The 23,132-nt window shown below is 35.3% G+C and overlaps 1 long non-coding RNA gene across 1 annotated transcript; it reads left to right on the forward strand.

Moving 5' to 3' along the window:
- Positions 1-7,738: 7,738 nt before the first annotated feature.
- LOC141584036 (uncharacterized) lies at positions 7,739-13,996 on the forward strand. Its single transcript, XR_012516918.1, has 3 exons — positions 7,739-7,849; positions 11,211-11,456; positions 12,548-13,996. It is a non-coding gene; the product is annotated as an uncharacterized LOC141584036 (long non-coding RNA).
- Positions 13,997-23,132: the final 9,136 nt, after the last annotated feature.

The following is a 23,132-nucleotide window of genomic DNA, read 5'->3' on the forward strand; positions in this document are numbered from 1 at the left end:
TGAATGAAAAGAGACCATGGAAATTGGGAGAGTGCTCCTTCCTGCCAAAGGTGAACATAAGCATCATAAATAGACCAGATAGAACATTTGAGAAGGGGGAAGTTCTTCAGGAGCACTTCTCCACACATTGCATAGCTCTAGAGATGGGAGAGCCTCTGCAGTTAATGGAGGAAGTAAAACCAAAAAAGAATAGAACCCAAATGCCCATCAATAATACACTGGATAAAGAAAATGTGGCATATATACATCATAGAATACTAGGCAGCCACAAAAAAGGATGAATTCATGTTCTTTGCAGGGACATGGATGAAACTGGAAAACATCATTCTCAGCAAACTGACACAAGAACAGAAAACCAAACACTGCATGTTCTCACTCATAAGTGGGTGTTGAACAATGAGAACACATGGGCAGAGGGAGGGAAACATCATACACTGGAGTTTGTTGGGGTATGGGGAGGCTAGGGGAGGGATAGCAGGGAGTGAGGAGATTGGGAAGGGATAATATTAGGAGAAATACCTAATGTAGGTTATGGGGAGATAGAGGCAGCAAACCACCATGGCATATGTATACCTATGCAACAATCATGCACGATCTGCACATGTACCCCAGAACTTAAAGTATATATAAAAAAAAGAACAGAAAGTGAAATCTTAAATAACATGAAAGAAATACAAATCTGGTAAGAGCATACGTTAAGGCAGAGAGGTCTGAATGCCCATACGACTGCAGCAGACGTCTTGGCCTCCCGTCAAAGTAGGGTCAGATCCTGGGCATGGGTGTCTTTCTCGCTCTTCTGGTATTTTTGCTTCATATTTGAGAAAAGTTTGGAGCACAGGTGGGTTTTTTTTTTTTTTTTTCTGTCTCTCAGCAGCAGAACCTGACATTTGGATGGGCTTCTTTAGGTATTCCTGTTCTTCCCTCTGATTTGGCAGGTACTAAAACTTGGCTACCAAGGAGGGGGTCTCTCAGGTCTCCTGCCCTGTCCCCATTCTTCCTTCTGAGTGCCTAGAGGACGTTTGTGGAGCTAATGAACGGATAGGGACTCCCCCTGTGTTTGGGGCTCCCAGAGATTCTAATCGCTCATACTATCCAACCTTCAGTTTTTAATAATTTGTTACAATTTTTGCACAGTTTTACTTAACTGCTTTTGTGACTATCACCTCTTTCTCCTGTACTCTGCCAAAGGTAAACAGTTCATATGTCCCATTTCTCCTGAGTGGCTTGACTTGCTTTGGAATAAAGTTCACCTGATTGCCTTGAGATGTAAGCTCTCAATTAAAATGACTGTTTTATATAATAGATTATCCAGGTGTTTCTCACTGTTATATTGCAAGTGATACTCCTTTTGCAATTTTTTAATTGCATTTTATGTTTTGGGGTACATGTGAAGAACATGTAAGATTGTTGCATAGGTACACACATGGCAGTGTGATGTGCTGCCTTTTTCCCCATCACCTATATATGGCATTTCTTTCCATGCTATCTCTCCCCAACCCCCCACCCCCTGCTGTCTCCCCACATTTCCCTCCTACAGACCCCAGTGTGTGATGCTTCCCTCCCTGTTCCCATGTGTTCTCATTGTTCAACACCCATCTGTGAGTGAGAACATGTGGTGTTTGATTTTTTGTTCTTGTGTCAGTTTGCTGAGAATGATGATTTCCAGGTTCATCCATGTCCCTACAAAGGACAAAAACTCATTCCTTTTTTATGGCTGTGTAGTATTCCATGGTGTATATGTGCCACATTTTCCCTGTCCAGTCTATCATTGATGGGCATTTGGGTTGGTTCCAGGTCTTTGCTCTTGTAAACAGTGCTGCAATAATGTGTCCTTATAGTAGAATGATTTCCATTTTTTTTGCAAATTTATATATCCTAAGTGGAAGTGTGGCCCTCTACTTTCATTTCCATTTGATACTATCTAGCTCTCTGGGAAAACACCTGATTTGGCTCTTCCTAACTGTACTCAATCTCCAGCCAAAAGTGATTCCATTAGAACATACTGATCCCCACAGCCCAAGACTCTCCACTTTGCATTTATTTTAAAGAAAGTACAGATGACATAATCAGTGTTTGTTTTTTGTTTGTTTGTTTATTTGCTTGTGTTAGGTAAAGTTTATGGCCCACTGATAGGCAGTCAGTGTCAGCCAAGAGATCAAGAACTGATTCAGAAATTAACATCCCCTCTTTATTTCTTATGAAAAAATGGCTTGGGAATTCTATCTACTCATGGTTTAATACAACGAAGGGTGATTAAGTACAGCAAAATGAGTGACTAAGAGTAATAAAATTTTGCTGTTCATGAACCAAACTGGCATGTTTCTGTTTTTTGTTTTCTTGTTTTTGTTTTTTGTTTTTTTGTTTGTTTGAGACAGAGTTTGACTCTGTTGCCCAGGCTGGAGTGCAGTGGTGTGATCTCAGCTCACCACAATCTCTGCCTCCCAAATTCAAGCAATTCTCTGCCTCAGCCTCCCAAGTAGCTGGGATTACAGATGCCCACCACCACGCCCGGCTACTTTTTTTGTATTTTTTATAGAGACAAGGTTTCACTATCTGGACCAGGCTGGTCTTGAACTCCTGATCTCATGATCCACCCACCTTGGCCTTTGAAAATGCTGGCATTACAAGTGTAAGCCACCATGCCTGGCCAAAATTGGCATGTTTCTGCTACAGTTAACTGTGGAATCTAATTCACTGTTTCATAATGATGTCTGGTGATTATTTCCTGTTGCTATAATAGTTATCTATTGCTGTATATAAAATCACTTTAAAACTTAGTATTTTGAAACAATAAACATGTATTGTGTCATAGTTTCTAAGTACAAAATCCCAGCATGCCTTGACTGGTTGCCTGTAGGTCAAGATCTCTCAAGAAATTATGGTCTTTTGAATTTTGAATGTTGTTTCTAGACCTGCCTGAGGTGGGAATTGGGAGAAATCAGAGCCTGGGTGAATTTTTTTGCTGTTCTCTTGAGATTTTTAAGACTGAATGCTGGAATGACAACCCATCACTTCTGCCATATTCTGTATGTTAGAAGAGAGTCAGTAAGTATAGCCCCACTGAACTGTGTAAATGAGAAGAGGTAGCATCATTAGGGGCCATTTTAGAGGCTGCCTATTATGCTACCTGAATTTTTACTTCCAGCATTCCCATGTAGGTGGCTGCAATTGCCACTGTTTTCAGGAAGAATCCTGTATTATCACTGCAAATACAGTATTGTCTTAAGCTAATTATGATTTTGATTTTCTGAGATATATGCACCGTTAATGAATGCATTTGTAGACTTGACCTTAAAATCTATTTATGGATCTTTTATTTTTGTGTATTTACTACCTTTTAACTATTTTTAAAAGGCATTAAAAAAATCTTTGGTATAACTGGTGTTCTCTCACTGATATGGTTTGGCTGTGTCCTCACCCAAATTTCACCTTGAATTGTAATAATGCCCACATGTCAAGGGTGTGGCCAGGTGGAGGTATTTGAATCATGGGGGCAGTTTTTCCCATACTGCTCTTGTGGTAGTGAGTAAGCCTCACGAGGTCTGATGGTTTTATAAATGGGAGTTCTCTTGAACATGCTTTCTTGCTTGCCACCATGTGAGATGTGACTTTGCTTTTCATTTGCCTTCTGCCATATTGTGAAACTTTCCCAGCCATGTGGAACTCTGAATCAATTATACCTTTTTTCTTTATAAATTACCCAGTCTCAGGTATGTCTTTTTTAGCAGTGTGAGAGCAAACTAATATACCTCACTTCCTTTGCAAAAAAGACCTGTAATGATTGGGAACAGGTGGCAAAGAAATCAGATAGGGAATTTAATGCCATATTCAGTTCAGAGACAAGAAAAAAAAAAAAAAAAAAAACTATAGTTGACACTTTGGACTCCAAACACCTTTTCTTCTAACTTTGAAAATATACTTGGTCAAGATTAGCATAAGTCCTTTCTTTTCCAATTCTAAAATTTTCTGGTTATAATCAAGCAATGTATCCCACTTTCTTCTATGGATAAGAATTAAAGGAGAAAGAATAAAGTCAAAGTAGATAGGTAAAAGAAGTATCTTAGAGCTGATTTACTTACTTTCTCATTTTATAGATATAGCAAGTGAATCCCTAAAAGCTTCAGTTGTGAAGATATCCTTCAAAGATATTTCAAGGGTTAATAGTCTAAAAACAAACCCATGATATTCCCTTGCAAAGTTGTTCCTCATTTTAGTTAATGGCAAAACGCAGGTCTCTGCTGAAACTACATACAATCCATCATGGAATTCTGAAAGACCACAGGCTACATTCTGAAACTCCGCAGTCTCTTTCCTGCTTATGCTCTGGCACCTTTCTAATTCATTCTCCACAGATTGGGCACAAGAATTCTTTTAAAATGAAAATCTAATCACATCAATTCAATTCCTTTGAAATGCTGCTGGCTTTATGATCAAAATCACTAAAAAGCCCTATGAGGTCCTCCAAGATCTGACTTCTCTTGTCTGATCTGGAACCTCTAATTCCTCTTACCTACTTTAAACCACTCTTTTCCTTACTTTAAACCACTCTGCTGCCTCAGGGCCTTTCTTAAACTTTTCTCTCTGCCTGGACCAGTCTTCACTGCTCTCTACCCCACCTTATATCTCATATCTCTGGTTAGATATCACTTCCTCCAGGAAGCATTCTTTAACCTCTCTCGAGTTCTTCTGCATTATAATGCCCTTATCACATTTGTAGTTACATTTTTATTTTGTTATTATGTGATTATCTCTTGCCTTCCCCATCAGACTGTTAGTGTTATAAAAGCAGGGAAGATGAAATATTGTGCACGATATTGCCAGTATCTGACACAGAATTTGAGATATAAAAACACGTATGTAACATCTAAATGAATGAATTGCGTTTTAGACTCAGATCCCTTACCCTCTGATCCGATACGACTTCTACCGTAGATTGCTGCCTTTTCCTGTCTTCTAAACACTTCTACCTTTTAAGTAAAAATGAAAGGAACAAAACCATTTTAACCCCACATTTTAAAAAATGGAGGTGAATAATAATTGAAGTGATAAAAAATCAATTGTTCAAAATTGAATTGTGTAAATAGAAAAAGCTAACAACACACATTTCAGTGCTAAAAACACACAGATGAACATAGAAGCACTGAGGGAAAAATTAAGCAATTTTCACCATTATCATGATAAAATAAAAGTAGAGACTATATATTTACCTATGTTGTGAGTTGGTTCAGTGAAGAGAGCAAGTTTTGGGAAGACAGGAGATAGAAAAGGAGCCGCAAGTCACACTACTGTTGGTAGCATACTTCAAAAGAGATGGCCAACATGGGGTTCCTTTTAGACTCTAAAATGTAGTTCATGGACTGTCACTTTTTCCTAGCTAATTCTTAAAAACTGCAAAAAAAAATGAATTCTGTTGACATTTTATTATGGCATTCCCTTCCACCCACCACTACTGAAAAGATCGGCTTCAAGTGAGGGAAAAGAATTTCAATGACCTACTAACCTAGTTAGATTGTTAGAGTGAGCCGTTGGCCACAAAATGATTCCCTGTGATTTACAGTCAGCTCTAAGTAAATGTTCTAAAACTCTTGGCAATAGCTTTAAAAAAAAAAAAAATCGGCCGGGCGCGGTGGCTCAAGCCTGTAATCCCAGCACTTTGGGAGGCCGAGGCGGGTGGATCACGAGGTCGAGAGATCGAGACCATCCTGGTCAACATGGTGAAACCCCATCTCTACTAAAAATACAAAAAAACTAGCTAGGCATGGTGGTGCGTGCCTGTAATCCCAGCTACTCAGGAGGCTGAGGCAGGAGAATTGCCTGAACCCAGGAGGTGGAGGTTGCGGTGAGCCGAGATCGTGCCATTGCACTCCAGCCTGGGTAACAGGAGCGAAACTTCGTCTCAAAAAAAAAAAAAAAAAAAAAAAAAAAAAATCACTTTTTTTTTTTTTTTTTTTTTTTTTTAATGGTAAGCAGACCTAAGAGAAAAGTTTAAGGAAAGGTCCTGAGGCAGCAGAGTAGTTTAAAGTAAGGAAGAAAGTGGTTTAAAGTAGGTAAGAGGAATAGAGGTTCCAGACGGGACAAGAGAAGTCAGATCTTTCAGGACAGAGTAAGACTTCTTAGCAATTTTGGTCATAAAGCCAGCAGCATTTCAAAGGAATTGAATTGATGGGATTAGATTTTCATTTTAAAATAATTCTTGAAAGTTGTGCGTGAGATGCATGGAATTCTGCTGTTCTCTGTAGAAGAGGCAAATAGAAAAGACTGCCAGAAAACACCCGCAAAGAATGGTCTAAAGCCCTCTCTCAGAAAATGTGCATGCTTGACATCCCACACCTGAATGGAGGCGTGTGCTTTCACTAACATTCTGAGTAGGACTATGTCCTTTTAAGTGTGACAAGTGAAAGACTTGCCTAGACCTTATCTGATTGTGTAATACTTATTAAAGTTGATCACTCTTAACAAGAAATTGCCTTATAGAATTATTCACAGGTAACAGTTCAATGTCTTCTGGATTTTTTTTTTTTTTTTTTTACATGAACTGCCTTTATGTGAGATACTCCCCTTGTAAGAAGTCCTTTTGTATAAACAACCATTTGTAGGTACAAAAATTGTGTACATGGACTTGGACAGTTCCCACCAGGATAGAATAATAGGGACCAGATTTATCCTTTTAAGCAACAATTAGAGAAACAAAATATATAATACAATGGTTTTCAGATGTTGAACATCAGGCAGCACAGAACAGTGGTCCCTGTGAGAAAAAAAAGCAATGTGGCAACTGAAAAGATGCCTTTCTATTTGCATAGATGAAAATATATTGCTGAGAGAGAAAATAGCATTGGAGCAGGGACCAGAGGGTGAGAAGGACGCAGCATGGTACTGGAGAAAGGGCAGTTCTTAAACTCTGGCATCAGCAAGGCCTGTCTTTTAAGCTCAACTCTTCCATTTACTCAATACGCACAGCAGGCATTCAAAAATAGAAGAGAATGAGAAAAGCATAGTATCTGGGCCAGATATCACTGTTCCTCATGGCACTGTCCCTCATGGCTTCCCCTGGCTAGGGGAGAAAGTTCCCCAACTCCTTGCACTTGCTGGGTGAGGCAACACTCCACCCTGAATCAGCTTGCCCCACTGTGGGCTGCACCCTCTGGCTAACCAGTCCCTGTGAGGTGAACTGGATACCTCTGTTGGAAATGTAGAAATCACCCATTTTCTGTGTTGGTTTTCCTGGGAGCTGCAGACTGGAGCTGTTCCTATTTGGCTATCTTGTCAGCCACACTCCTCTTCTGGAGTTAATACAGAAGTAAAATCGATGATAAAAAAAATATAATTTTTAAAAATACCTGTGTTTGGAAAAAGGAAAAATCAATGTGTAGAGGGAAAGACTGTTTGGTAGAAAAACCCACAGTCCTCCATTTTGTCCCTCACTTCCTGGAGTCCGCCTGCAGACCCTATTCTGCCTGGTAGCGCAGGGCGACCAATCACTGCTCAGCCTTAACCCGCCAAACCTAAAGCCAGCCCCCATCCCCCACCCCTTGGCAGTTGCAGTAGTCTGCCTAGAAACAAGACAGCCAATAAAATTCAAACCTAAGCCCGCCAAGAGGTGACCAATCCCCTTCTGGCACGCAGAAAACCCTCCTCTGCTCTCCCTTCCACCAATCACTCTGCAACACCTCGCCTAAACAGGCCGCCGCCCCTATAAAAACCCTCTCCGGCAGCTGCTGGGTGCAGCTCAGCTCCTCTCCCGCGTGGGTTGCCCGCAAACCCCAATAAACCTGGACTCGGCTTAACAACTCCTCGCTCTCATTTACTTCGGGAAGGGTCTCTGAGGGTCGCACAAAGACAAAGAAAGGTAGTTAATGTATCTGTTTTGCTTCATTTAAAAATCTTCTTTATAGCAAGGATTTTTTTTTAAATAATGATTTATATTTGTATGTGTTAATTTCTAATAAAAATGCCTAGCTTGAATTCAGTCCTAAACTCATATACACATTGGCTGTCTAACCTCAAGAAAGACAAATAAATTAATTCAGAAATTATATGTTAACTTAAAAATCAGTAATTGGAAAGAGAATTTCCTCTGGCTGTTATTTTATATTACGTGAAAATCCTTCAAGGAATTGTTTATTTGTGATATTTGAATAGTAAATTTCAGTGATGTCGTCGAAATATAAAACAAGAATGTTCAGGGCAAGTCATATATTTTTGTGCTTCAGTTTCTCAAGCCACAAAATAAGGATAATAATTTATTATAAGAATAATTATTATAAGAATAATAATTTATTATCTCATAGGGTTATGAGGATTTAAAGACTACATATATAAAAAAATCTATATGTCATTTCTAAGTACTTTATATAACTTAGTATTATGATAAGGAGCAAAGTTAAATTATAAAAGAAAGCTAAACAAGCAGGAAATTAAGCACCTCAAAACATACAGATAAACATACAAATAAATTAATTTTTCAAATTTCCTCACCTTTTTGTTACAGGAAAAGCAAACACATTTTTTGGTTTCCAAAGGGCTATTTTAGAGGTATTGCTTTATCAATGATTATATATTAAATAGGAAGAGGCAATAATAAACCTCCCAATGCCAGGGTTTAATAAGATTTGAATTTTATAATTATCTCAGTTGAATGTTTTTTCCATCTAGAAGACCACCTTTTCTAATGCTTTATGAAGCAGACGTGGACATCTTCTGTCTCCTTTCCTTCAGCACCAAAAAAAGTGGTAAAAAAGTCTGTAGCTTTTACTACAGCCTGTAGCTATACCATACAACAGACAAAATAGTGCTTTTTATATGGGGAAAAATTTTATGGTGTTGGGAATTAATATTATTAAGTAAAGCAAGGATTTGATTCTAACTCCTGATTTGCAGAAAAATCTTAATCAAGTCACTAACCATGATTTTACAGTCAAAAAAATAATTGATAAGAATCCTGAAATGCCACTTAGAAATACTTGTCAAAACTTTAAATTATAAATGTGAGATTTATAAATCTCTCTACTATGTTATTATGCAAAAAGGGCAACCTTTTGATTGGAATTTATTCAACAAAATAAATTAGAAGGATTCTCATTTTGCTTAGTTCTCCAAGGCATAAGTAGATTATCTAATTGGTCTTTCTTTTGTTTCTCAGATTTATATCTAATACCTTGCTCTGAGCAATAATAATCTGAGTGGAGAACTGGAAAACTTCTTATTCCCCTTAAGTTCACATTATTAAACATTACTAAACCTCAAGGCCATGGCCATTTAGTAATATGCTCAGTCTCTAGTTCCTTGCACCATCCTGCCTTAAGCACAGTAAAAAATACATTTGTTGAATACATGAATGAATATTTGTCAGAATTTTAATGCTAGCTTACATTTTAAATTTTCATCCTTGACAAAAGATGCCACTTATACTAAAGCTTAAGATTTTCCTCTTAGACTATTCTTGGAGTTCACAAAAGGTGCAATACCAAATAATAGGTCAGAATTTAGAAAACATGATTTCTCCGTTTAATGAACACAACAACCTAAAGTGAACAGACTTGCTTTATGGAAGTTACACTGAACCATTATGTCATAGATGAAAAGAACAATGAAGTGAATGAGTAAACCATCAGCTCATCTGGCTGGAATCTCATTTGTAATGAGCATTTTCCAAAGCTGGTTACGATTTTTTGGTTTCTCATCTGCCTGGCCCTCCTGATTTAGTGATGCATTTGACTTTCTCCATTCACAGTCATCCTGATTCATTTCCTCGATTTTAAAATCTTTCCTGGCATAATGACTTCTTTGACTGCCATCTCGGAAGTAGAACCCTCTTCATTCTTTGGACTTACTCCAAAATCAACTATATTCAACTGAAACTTTTAAAGTGAAGTCCTGACCAACTGAGGCCCAGGTCTATTTACTTTTAGCTCTACCACAGATGAGAGAGAGCCAGGCAGAGGCAACATTTCTCCTTTGGCATTCTTTACATTGGGCTTAAAAGATCAGTTTTTGGGCCAGGCATGGAGGCTCATGCATTTAATCCCAGCAGTTTGGGAGGCTAAGTCAGGCAGATTTCTTGCGACAAGCCTGGGCAATGTGGTGAAACCCCATCTCTTAAAAATATATTTTAAAATTATTTTATTGACTTACAGGACAAATACAATTGATAATGTTGACTAAGAGGATTCTGTATCCATGAGAAAGCATTGTAGAAACATTAATAACAGCATCGTGAGGTACTGCTGAGTCCAATATGCAGCCTTCAGTCATACATCCTGGGTTTTCTCTCTGTATCTTCCAGTGTATCTTTAATTGATTCAGAAGATTACTGGATATCTCCATACCTCACTTCCTTGCCTGTATAAATGTGGAAAAATTATGGTCACAAACGTGTTTGGTAAAATAGTGATCTAGATGCTTTGTTCTTATTTTTTAAATCCATCAGTCTGAAGATTTCCTCACTTTTCTAAAACTCCTGAGTGTTTTGATGTACATTTGATGTGCAAAGCTCAACTATAAAAAAAAATAATTACAACGATTCTATGTATCTCAGTTTGCATTTTAAAAATACACAACATTAGATTGCCAACCTAGCAGGTCTGAGAGGAAAGAATGGATTTTTGTCTCATTGTTGTTGGAATATAGCAATATCCTCAAGTCATGAAAAATATTCATGGCTATATTCCAGGAGAAATATTTATTTAGAATACTTAGGTTAAAATTTGATTTCCTTTTATAAACAAAACAACTGCATACACTTTTTAATGCTAACTTTTGTAGAAGACCAGGCTGGTAGCTTATTCTCATTTTTTCGCAGTATACAATGGTAACTTAGAAACGTCTATATGATTATGACCTCATGGACAGGGTTTTTGTCCTTATGTAGGTCTGCCGGGACTACAGAGAAAAAATCTCATTTCAAGACTGAAACTGAACTACTGGTGTTAACCAACTGTCATTCAAATGGGTCTGGGAAAAAGACAGAGCAGGAGAAATAATTATAGCACATAATCTAGACCAGATAATATATTCTTCATATGAGCAGACTAGTATATGAAACACCTCTGAACCAAATATGTCTCATGAATCTGTAAGAACACACTGAGGATTTTTTTTAAAATTTTATACTTTAAGTTCTGGGATACATGCGCAGATCATGAAGGATTATCATATAAGTATACAAATATTTTAATGATTGCACACTGAGGTTTTGAAAATGATTCCAGTTTAATTTCAAAGGTGGAGTGCTTCATGCTTGAGGTACAGTAGAGCAGTGGCAGTATGTGCAATACATCAGTTCCCAAACCTGCATCACTGTTGGAATCACTTGGAGTGGTCCCTGCAACGTCTGGAATCAGAAATTGCAAGATGTGTACTGAGAAGCTTATTTTTGGAGTCTTTCTAATATGGGAGCTACTATTACAATGGCCAGAGAGTAGACTTGAAGTCAGAGAGACCAAGATCTAAGTTTGGTGAGTCTCACTTTTCTTATCATTAAAGAGGGAAAAATGATAATCTTCTTTGGAAAGTGCTGCAAGATTAGAGTAAATCATATGGAAAAAACCTACCAAATATTGTTAATCCGGATAACCACTATTTAAAAACCAGCTAGCATATTTCACAACATATACGGTGCATCACAATGTCTCACAATATATACGCTTATCAAAACATCGAGCTGTAAATACATTATTTCTTTGTCAATTATAACTTAATAAACCTGGGGAAAAATAAAATTGCTTTTGTTTTGTTTTGTTTTAATTTTTATTTTTATTTTACTTTGGGTTCTGGGGTACATGTGCAGTTCATGCAGGGTAGTTGCATGGGTGCACACATAACCAGATAGTTTGCTGCATCTATTCCCCCTTTGACTGTAATGTAGATTGAATAACTTCAACCAGGAGAGCAAGATTAGTTAAGTAAGATTAAAGTTCAAAAGCTGAGAGTTTAGAAATAATATAAGAAGAAAGGAAAGTGGTGATTGAGGCCATGAATGAGCCAGCCATTCAGAGTGGTGGAGAAGGTATTAAAGTGGGAAGGCATAAAAAGTGAAGATCAGAACCGTAAAGAGAGCAATAACCGAATTGTCAATAGTGTTGAAGCATAGGTTGGAGAGGGAACAAATCCAAAACTTAGTGAGAATGTCCCAGAACCCCTGATAAAGAACCAAGGCAGAACCTGGGCAGGAGAGATCAGAGGCCAGTGAAGGACTGTATATACACTAGTGACAGTGTATATACAGTCCAACGCCAGGTTACTGTTGAGACAGCCCTCTTGGATTCAGGGGATAGGAATAGACAATGTGGAGTAGACAATTAGGGGTTTTGCGTGAGTACAGATGGTTCTGGGCTTTGGTGTCTGAGGTGATATTACAGTTCTCCCCACTTAGCTCCCATTCTGCGAATATATAGAAACAGATCAAAAGACCAAGGCAGTTAAAAATCTTCTTAACTTTGAAAAAAAAAAAAAAAGGTAAATAAATAGATGTGTCTTTCATGACCAGTAAAAATAAGATATCACATCTTTGTTAATTCACATGAAATGTTTTTGTCTCAATGCACAGTTTGAAGAGATAGGTAGATTTGGATTTGGGAAGAGAAAAGCAAAGAGTTTACTCATGAGGAAAGCATGAACTGAGACTTGGAAGAAAGAATGACAATTTTTCCAGTGAGAAAATTCATCTACCAACAAAGTTAGCAGTCGTGGAGGAATGACTGAATTACTGAAAATGGAACAATTAGAATGCCACTGCAGCGATTTGGGAGGTGCATTTACTAAAATTTTACTACATGGTTCAGATCATAGGACTACTATATCTTTTATATTCTTTATTTTTTTATTTTAGTAAAGACATCCTATTTCCTTTGAGTTTTATGGAATTATTTATATGGTTTTAATTCTGCTATCTAATTATGTTAGTACTAGACAAAACTAAGGATTAATTTCTTGTTTGTGTGTTGTTTACCTGAAATGTTTAACATCATTTGATAGAACTAAAAATTGATTTTTTGTTTAAATGTTGTTTACTCCAAATGCTTAGCAGTGGCATGTGACTGCTTTGGTTGGAACACGACCATTCAAAAGCTTTCATATAATCTAGCCTCTCTTACAGGTTTGACTGTGCTATGTCAAATATTTTAAGATGGTCCCATATCCTACATTCAACATCATTTATATAGAATTAGATAACTAGTATTTCAATGTAGCTGAATAGTTGGTATAATATACTATTTCAAAAACATTATTAATTAGTTAATAATTTTAATTTATAATTTTATTTTCATAGTTTTGAGCCAATAATTTTTTTCAGAGTCTTAAAAATCTGGCAAGCTCAGGATGCAGTCCTTTTAAGGATTTATGAAAATAATAATTGGCCTGTGGGGGTGAAGGTTATTTACATATGTAAGATAACCTCTTGGAGAAAACATGTCCTAAGACTCATTAAAGACTCTGAGTCTTTAATGTTTGTTCATCCATCTAATACTCTAATCTCAAAATCATAGGATTTCATGACTAGTTTCTTGAGTTGGCGTATTTTGTGTTTACGTATTTTTTTTTTTAAGTATCTTGTAAACTTGTTAAAGGCACAGCCTTTCTTTTTAGGCCTTATTTTATGCTAGGGATTAGCCCAGTTACTTCAACTTAGTAAGAGTTTATATATTACTTGTTCCTTCAAATTCCCATCACCTCATGTAACAAAACAATAAGTTACTAAACTTTTACTTTATGAGTAAAGTTCCTATGCTTGTGCCAGCTGGCAGAAATCATGAGAATGTGTTACCAATAGATTGATTGCACAATATTTAAGAATTTATTCCCAACTTCCTGTGTTCTGACCAACATAAAAATTTTAAAAGGTCAGCATATCAATTTTTATATTGAAATCAACCTTCTCAAAGTTTGTATCTTTGCATGTTATTAAGTTTAATGCCAGCACTGAACTTAACACAGAAACAGAAAAAGGACATCTGCCATTTCATAGACTTACCAATAAAATTCTGTTACAAATGAACTGGTTCCTTTGTTAAGTATTTCCTAGGATAAAGAAAACTTATAACCTAACAAAACCCAACCCGTGTATACCTCATTACTTTTCTTTTCCAACTGGGAAATAAACTATTTAAATTCAATTGGTTTTGAAAGGCATTGTGCCACTTTTTAGCCTGAGAACTGCCTTATCATAGCAACTTGGGTGGAGGGACAAAAACAATATGTTACACAGGAAATCAGTTTTGAAAAGGCCGTAGGGACCACTCACATCCGTGACACAGGGCAGATTCAGAAAGTTACCGAAGGCTACAGTATTTCTCTCTTTTTATACTAGAATAAAACAGTATGATTTATAAAAGGATGGAATCATGGAATGAGTAAAGAGGACATAAATATCCTAAGTTATTTTTCTATAGTAGAGCAGATTTTCTTTTTGAAATGGAATTTGTTTTTCTTCAATCACTGGTTGTTCTTGTTATGTTGTTTAAATGAAAATGATATTACCTGTTAAAATGTCACCCATTTTGAAAAATGTAGAATATATATATATATATATATATATATATATATATATAATCTGTATAAACTAGCAAGAATTAATTCAAAAATATTACTCTATTATCTATTATATGGAATTTAGAAGCAAGAGAACAGTAAAATCATTTAACAGTTTTTGAATTTGGAAAAGACAATGTGACAAAACAAGCTAATATATCCTGCCAGCTTAAATCACCAGAGATTCTTACAGCATATCATGATTCCTAACTAAACACAAACAAGTGAAAATTATAGAGGATAAAATATACCATTTTAGTCATAGCTTTTAATATATTTCCCTAACATTTTTTTGTTATACCTAAGTGCTTCTAAATCAGAACAAAATAACTCATTAAATTTTTGCCTGAGCTTGTATTGGAAAACACTTTTTCTTTTTTTCAGTTGTTTTATTCCTTAGAGAAAAGAGAAAGGAATTAAGGCATGAAAGAAAAACAAGAATAAAGATATCTGTGTGGTCTGATAGAATAACATGACGTGGAGTCCTGCAGAGAGATCTCCATCGACTGGAGAAAGTATTGGAACTTCTGAAAAGAGCCTAGTCTTAGTGAAATAAAGAACTTCCCAAATGTACAGTCCACAGAGCAGGGTTCCAGAGTACGTTTATTGAGCTCAATTGAATAGCTTCTAGTATATAATACATAGTCACTTAATGATGGGAATACATTCTGAGAAATGTATCGTTAGGTGATTTTGTCATTGTGTGAACATCATAGAGTGTAGTTACACAAACCTAGATGATATAGCCTGCTACACACCTAGATATGGTATAGCCTATTGCTCCTAGACTACAAACCTGAACAGCATACTACTGAACTGAACGCTGCATACAATTGTAACACATGGCATGTATTTTCATATCTAAACATATTTAAATACAGAAAAGACAGTAAAAATATGGTATTATAATCTTATGGGACCACTATTGTACATGTGGCCTATCATTGATGGAAATGTTGTTTTGTGCAACATGACTATTTAAATATATAGTGTATTATATATATCATATTATATATCTATATGGCTAAAATAATCTGTAGCTGCTGCTGTCTGCTGTTTGTCCCCAAAGCTGCTGCCATGGTAACCATATTATGCTTCCAAGCAAGTATGAATGTTTTAGTCTCACGTATTTAGATATGCTCTTTCGGCCATTTTCAAGATGCCAGCTTTTCATTTCCAAACATTAAAGCTCAAACCCTGATTCAAGAAGACTTGTGATGAAGAATAAATGCTCATCAACTCTTTGGGTTGAAGCTTTGAATCCTGATTGGGTTGAAGCTTTGAATCCTGACCAGAGGGAAAGAATTTGCAAATAAGAATTGGAGTAATTTTGCTGGGCCAACAATTTATAGTGCTGCTTTGTGTGTGGCTGCTCTGCCTGTCTAAAGGGAGCATGTTCTAAGCTACAGGTTGGACTTTCCTAGCAGCAGGTTGGAAAGAGTGATAATATGGAAAAATGTCCACATTGGAAGTTTTCTTTGTTACACACTTTCCGGAAGAAACTTAATATCACAGAAGGCATTCTTGTTTCATCAATTCTTGTTTAAGAAATTTAGTTGAGATAATTGGGGTCTTAGAATCTTTTGTTCAATGGAGACTAAAAAAAATACATATCTTTTGGTGTAGCTATGAAGATTAAAACAGTATTTTAAAATGAATTAATGTAATAAATGTGATGACACTAATAATAACTGTTACAGGCTAAATTGTATTCCCTCTAACTTTATGTGTTGAAGTCCTAATCTAATCCACAGTAATGCAGAATGAAGCTGTTTTGGGGACAAGGCTTTTACAGGGGTGATTGCATTAAAATGGGAATGTTGATGTGGGCCTTAATCCGAGTAACTCGGTTTTTCGTATTTTGTTATGACAACCTTAGGAAATTAATGCAATAACCAACAGAGATGGAGAGCTTATTCTAGGTTTTATAATTAGTACTGTTTCTTAGGAGAGTTGCTGAATTAATTTAGAGCATAGATGAAGATGTCGAAGGGAACATTCTTCCACCTTTGCCTTTAACTTCCCAATAGAACAACTGTCACTTAGGCAATTTATTGTATCTGTATTATTACAAAAACAAAGTAACTGAAAGAGTCCTTCATAATTTTCTTTGTTATGTAACTTAGTTCTAAATGACATCTACTTAATTTTCAAATAAAATCTGGATTTTAAATTAAGTTTGTATTCATTTTCTACCCATTAAAATGTTTTTTAGAAATATTACATTGGAGTGAGTAGAAATGTAAATCCATTTCATAGAAAATATTTGTTTGCTGTATTCTTACAAAGTATACTTTACATTGGCCCAACCTGAAAAATCAGCTACCCTTTGCTTCCTCTTTAAACAAGTATAGTCAGTTTTACTTCCTCTCATTTTAATTTAAGTTTCTGTGTTCTGGTGAATATGGATAAGGCTTTTTTATGGTAAGCAGGAATAAGTCTGAATCACAATTCAAAAGTCAAATTTAGTCTAAGTCAAAGGGGCACTAAATAAATGGTCAATAGTTTTATGATCCTCTAAGAAGGCACCAAAATTTCTGTCTAAGATTTTTGTATTTATATGTTTTATATGCATATGTATGTGATTATTAAGAATGTAACAGAAATAACCTATATTGTATGTTATCTATCTATCTATCTAATCTATCTATCTTCAACTTCTTACCACATGCATTTTGGCTTGGTACATAAATACAGGTTAGGTAATTAACTCTTAGCAAATTAATTAAAATGAGGATTCTTTTATTGAGGTCACATGTATTTAAAGTTTTAAAGACCAACTACACGTGACTTTCAGTGTTTGTTTTTTTCCTTTAAAGATCAAGTATGATTACAATTTGTAAATTAATTTTTAGGCAATTATTTGACGAGTATCTTGACTCTCTTACAGAAGAAAAAGTAACAAAATTCAGAAGACTCATTGAATATTGACCACCAACTGTGGTAATGCTAGAGTTCCCAACAAAAATCAACAATGTAAGTTGGCTATATAGGTTAGCAACGCCTAGGGACAGCTTAAATTTGTAGTGTGTGTACATTAGTTGATCTGAACTTCAGTTAAATAAGGCATACTTTGTATCTTGCTTGTTTTGGTTTCTGTCAGTTTCTTCATGACCATTCTAGGCTTTTTAACCCCATGGTCTACCAGTATTTTTTTTTTAATGCTTGTCAAAACACGTTTAATCTCCAAATTTCATCATTTAAACCAAGGAACAACCATCTTTATAGAATATTCTAGTATTACATGCATTATTATAATTTTGTGTCACCTTTTCTGTTTATTTTATAATGACAAGCACTTAATAAACTTATTTTTTCTACCTCTGAATATTTGCTGCATTAAAGTCAAGTACATTCGCTCATATACCTGAGTGGAAGAAAATTTTTTCTGTGTTAAAAAACAGAAGACACATTGAAATATTTGTTTTCAGATTGTAAAAAAATACTACTTGGAAATATAAATCAATATAAATAAATATTTTAAGATCTTCTAGGTGATTAATGCATAGTAAAAGTGTAGTATTGTCGTTTGGGGAAATGAATGATAATCATTTTTGAATGTAACTATCATAAATTAGACAATGGCTAAAGTTTTGGTTTACCAGTTTTAAAGGATTATGTATGGGGCCTGCCGCTTAACCACATGCCTTACCTGGCAGATACCTTTTTCAATTAATAGCTCATTTGCAATATCATGAAAGCAGTTTATTGATAAAAATATATATAAACCATATAGTTATGGGAAATACTTTATATTTATATTAATATGTTATAGGTTTCCTGAGACAAGTAACTATGTCTGATTAATTTTTGTCTCCTACCTGTGTGTCCTGGGTCTAATGTAAGCTTTGGTACCAGTAGCAGATTCTAAATATCTGTTGAGTGAATGACTGGGCTAAATATTTTTCTGAGATAAAGTGTTCCATCATGAGCTGTATTAGGTAATGATTGATTAATTTTATATTATGTTTTTGAGTTTTAAATTATAACTTTTTAACCCAATATGCCACATAGATGAACATATATTACAGATACCATTTATATGTTCTTGGGAAATCCATAAATGTCTGAATATATTTGAAATTGATCAGATTAAGTTTCTCCCATCAAGAAGAATGGGCAAATACTGAGTTCAGTTGCCCACCACCCTCCCACAAATAATGAGTTGGCATTAGTAGACCTAAACTTTTTTTTTTTTAATCAATCAACCACTGCTTTCATGATATTGTAAATGAGCTATTAATATTAATCCTCTGAGAGATGGATCAATAGCCCTGTATTGCTTAGTCATAGTCATACCTAGACAATTGATTATAAGAACATCTGTCTTCACAAAACTCATCCCTATACTGTTCTGCTGAGCCCTTAATTTGATCCTCTCACTCCCAACCTGTTTCTCTTGTTTTTCATGACAAAACTCCCTCAAATGTGTCATCTTTTCTAGGAACATTCCCTTATATTCTTGCTTTATCAAACAACTGCCTGTCCCTTTTTATTGTCAGCTCTATTTGGCCTTGTCAAAAGAAAGTTGTTCTTTCTTGTACTGACTACATTTGGTATGACAGGGTTGGCTGGTGTCCTCTCTGATTTTGGTTTGCAGTATTAGCTCTTTATTTGTCTCCCTTCCGCAAATGCCTACCAGTGTTCTTGAGGCTTATGCCTCCTCTACCTTTTTGTTACTGTTGTCTATTTACCTACTTATTAAGACTTTTTTATTCAAGCATATAGATTACTAAATTCTGGACAGTATTTGTTTATGACTTCAGCATCCACATAAATAAAACATCTAAAATAGAGCTTTTTTTGTTCTTTCATCTTCTCATCTCCAAATTTCTTTTTATTCCTGGCTAACCACTTTCACTCAATGTCGTTTCAGCCCCAGAAAATTTACCACTTCTGAAAGCTTGGTTTTAAATATTCCATTCTCCTATAATAATCATTTATTTATCTGGAACATTTATTCAAGTATCTCTACTGCCACAAGTCTTCAAATACATCACAACTCCAAACCTGGCCACATCTGTTATCAGTCAGTCCACTCCAACGTTCATTTGACCCTGGTGTTTGTGATCTCTGTTCATCATTAGATTACTTCATGGCAAATATCCTTCAGTCCCTTACCCCTCTCTTCTTTCATTTTAGTTACCTTGCAAAACTTGGCCATGTGCCTTTTTATGATTTCATTTGAGTGGGTAAACTTTGCTGAGTAAAGATCCCAGGACACTGTGGTCTCAAATTTCAAACTTCTGTTCAACACCACTCATTTATCCTTTCATTTTCTTCTAATGGGATCATGTTTCCACTTTGAAAATGAGAACTTCATACCTTCTGTTTTCTCTTCAAACCACGCATAACTTCTTTCTGCTCATAACTGCTCACTGTGCTGTCTCACTTTTTCCTCTTCTGTTTACACCGCAACCCACTGTTGCGGTCAGGCTTCTGTGCCCAATTCTCTGAACCCCACATTCCACTGAAAATCCTCATAACTAGGTCAATGTAAACATTTCATTGTCTACATCTTCCTCGATTTCTCGCCATTATGTGAGACAGTAAATACTACTTTTTTCCCTTTTCACTTTTCTCCTTTGGCTTCTGTTCCACCACCCTACTGATTTTTTAAAATTTAATGGTGACATCTTCTTAATTTTCTTAGCGGTTACCCTTCCTTTAAATATCTGGGCTTCTTGGTTTTAGGTTCTAGATCTTCTTTGCTTCTTCAACATACATTTTCTAGGTGATCTCATCAATTGACATAAATATGAACTCAGTATTTATTCTGATGACTCTCAAAGGTTTATATTCATCACCAAGCTCTTGAGTTTCATTTCAGACTGTTTACCTGACACTACAGCTGGGTGTTACATATACCTTGCAAACACTATCTATCCCAAAACAGAAACTCATGATTTTCTATCCTAAATCTCTCCAAACTCTTTTTTTTTTTAACCATTTTAGTAAACATCATCAAAATTCACTTAGTTGTTTCTTCTAAAAGCAAAAGAGGAATGTGTTTGTTTTTCACTTACTGTACTCATCTATCAATACATTCTGTTGTATTATATTATCAATACAATAGAATATGGTATTCTCTTGTACCTTGTATTCTCAAATTATTCTTCAAACCTTTCTACTTTCCTTTGTCTCTATTCTCCTGTCTCAGTTCAGATTACTATCCTTTCTTGCCTGGAAGGTAGTTTACTAACTTGTTTTCTTTGTCTATTATTGTTTTTTTTTTCAAACCATTGTCCACAAAGCAGCAAGTGTAATCTAAAAGTTAAGTCAAATTATATTATTCCTCTGCATAAAAGCCATCAATGGCTTTTAATTTTACTAAGAATAAAAGGCAGATTTCTTCCCATGAATTACAGAATCACCCATGTTATGATTTCTACACACTTCTTCAAATTCATTGCAGTTCACTCTCCCAGTTCTTCACTGCTACTGACATTCTAGCCTTTCAGAAGTTTAATGAAGCCATCAGAGGCTCTTTTCATCCAGGGTGTTTGAAGTCATTGTTGCATCAACATGAAAGATTTCCTTGCAGACTTCAATGTCAATGCCATAAAAGTCACATCTTTTTCTTATTTGTTGTTGATTTCTCAGCATCTAGAATGGTGCCTGTCACACAGTAGGTGTTCAGTTTGTATTTGCTGAGTTAAGTAAATGCATAAATTTCATCCCTGGATCTTAGCTGAAATATCCCCTCTTAAAATGGGCTTTTTCTAACCACTGTATCTAAAGCATCTTCCACTCTATGTTAAATTACACTCTATCCCATACCATTTTAATTTCCTTCAGTGCAGTTTTCAATCTGCACTTACTTATCTTGCTTGCTTACTTGTTTGCTTAATTATTTCCCATATTCTCTATGGCAATATTCTCTCTCTTATTTACCACTGAAATTTGAGTGCCCAACACAATGTCTGTATGCAGTAATCCTCACTTAATATTAGTGAAACAAATGAACAAACGAGTAACTGAACAACAGGAGTAATAAAAAAAGATTTCAGAGGGAAAGAAGAGAGAATATGAAGGAGACAGACTTTTACCCTTTATCAAAATTTAAACAAAGTAAGCATAAAGAGGCTATTGTTTACCCATTAAGATTATTTATTAAAATGTCAAATTGTACATGTTTTTATGTTAACTCATGTTCTTATACATTTTAATACAGAGAGTATAATTTTCTTTATTTCTTTTCCCCTGAAAGATTTCCTTAACCAATTTCTTACTGATGACAAATGATCCTCCAACCTTTGGTCATGTTGGTAGAATCCAGTTTTCAGTCTTAGATGTGGAAACTTTCCAACAGGTTTTGGAAATTTAAATCATTTAAGACTAGTATTTAAAGTCAGACATACTTTTTTTTTTCTGCTAAACCATGAACATTTTTCTTCTCAGTGAGAGTTTCATGTAAATGCTTAGTAATTCTACCTTAAATACATGCCTGCACTTTAAAATAATTAAAACCTGTTCCAATGGTATATTATGGCTGTCAAACTTTTCTAGGAAAAATATTATCTATTATGTTTTAAATTTATTTAAAATATCATCTGCTTATCAAAAAGTACATAAATTCAGGATGTAATAAATATCAATGAATTCTCCACCTTTCAAATCAAGAAACAGAAAATTTCCATGCTGCAGAAGAGCTATGCCCTCATACGCTCCCAATCTTTAGCCTTTTCTTCCTTACTACAGTTTATTATTGGCTGATCTGAAACGTATATAAAGGGAATCATAAAATACGCATTTTTTTATGTGGCTGGCTTCTTCTTAAAACATTAAGCCTGTAAGAGGCATCCATGTTGTTATGAATAGAGTGTTTCATTCTCTGTTATTTCTGTTTATTATTCCACTGGACAGAAGTTCTACAATTTTTCTATCCATTTCACTGTTGATAGAAATTGAGATTGTTTCCAGTTTTTAACTTTTATGAATAATGCTGCTATGAAAATTCTTCTACAGGCCTCTTGAGATACATGTGCAAGTGTTTCTGTTAGAAACAATCCTAGTAGTGGAATTGTCATGTTATAGGGTCTGTATATGTTCAACTTTAGTGCATACTGTCAAATAGATTCCCAAATTCCGTGTTATCAATTAAAACACTAACCCACAGTTTATGAGAATTTCAGTCGCTTGCCATCTTTTGGTATTGAAAGGCCTTTTATTTTAGCCATTAGAATGGGTATGCAGTATTATCTCATTGTGATTTTAATTTTCCTAATTGCTAGTACTATTCCATATTTTTTATATGTTGATGGAGTGTTTTATAGGTCTTGTGTTCATTTTTCTCTGAGGTTTTTTTTTTTGTATATTGATTTTTATACTCGTGTTTTATTTATCTTGCATGTAAGCCACTTACCTGGTATATGTGCAGCAAATATATTTGCTCATTTCTCACACTGTGACTTTTTAATTTCCTTAATGCTATATTTTGATGAACACCATCAGTACATATTAAAGTGGTTTAATTGATCATTTTTTATTCTTATTGTTAGGACTTCTGCTTCATACTTAAGAAATTTCACTTAACTCAAGGTTGTGAAAACATGCTCTTGTATTTGTTTTATCAAATTGCATTACTTTGCTTTTACATTTAT

This window comes from Saimiri boliviensis, chromosome 3 (genome assembly GCF_048565385.1).
Source record: "Saimiri boliviensis isolate mSaiBol1 chromosome 3, mSaiBol1.pri, whole genome shotgun sequence".
Lineage (NCBI taxonomy): Eukaryota > Metazoa > Chordata > Mammalia > Primates > Cebidae > Saimiri > Saimiri boliviensis.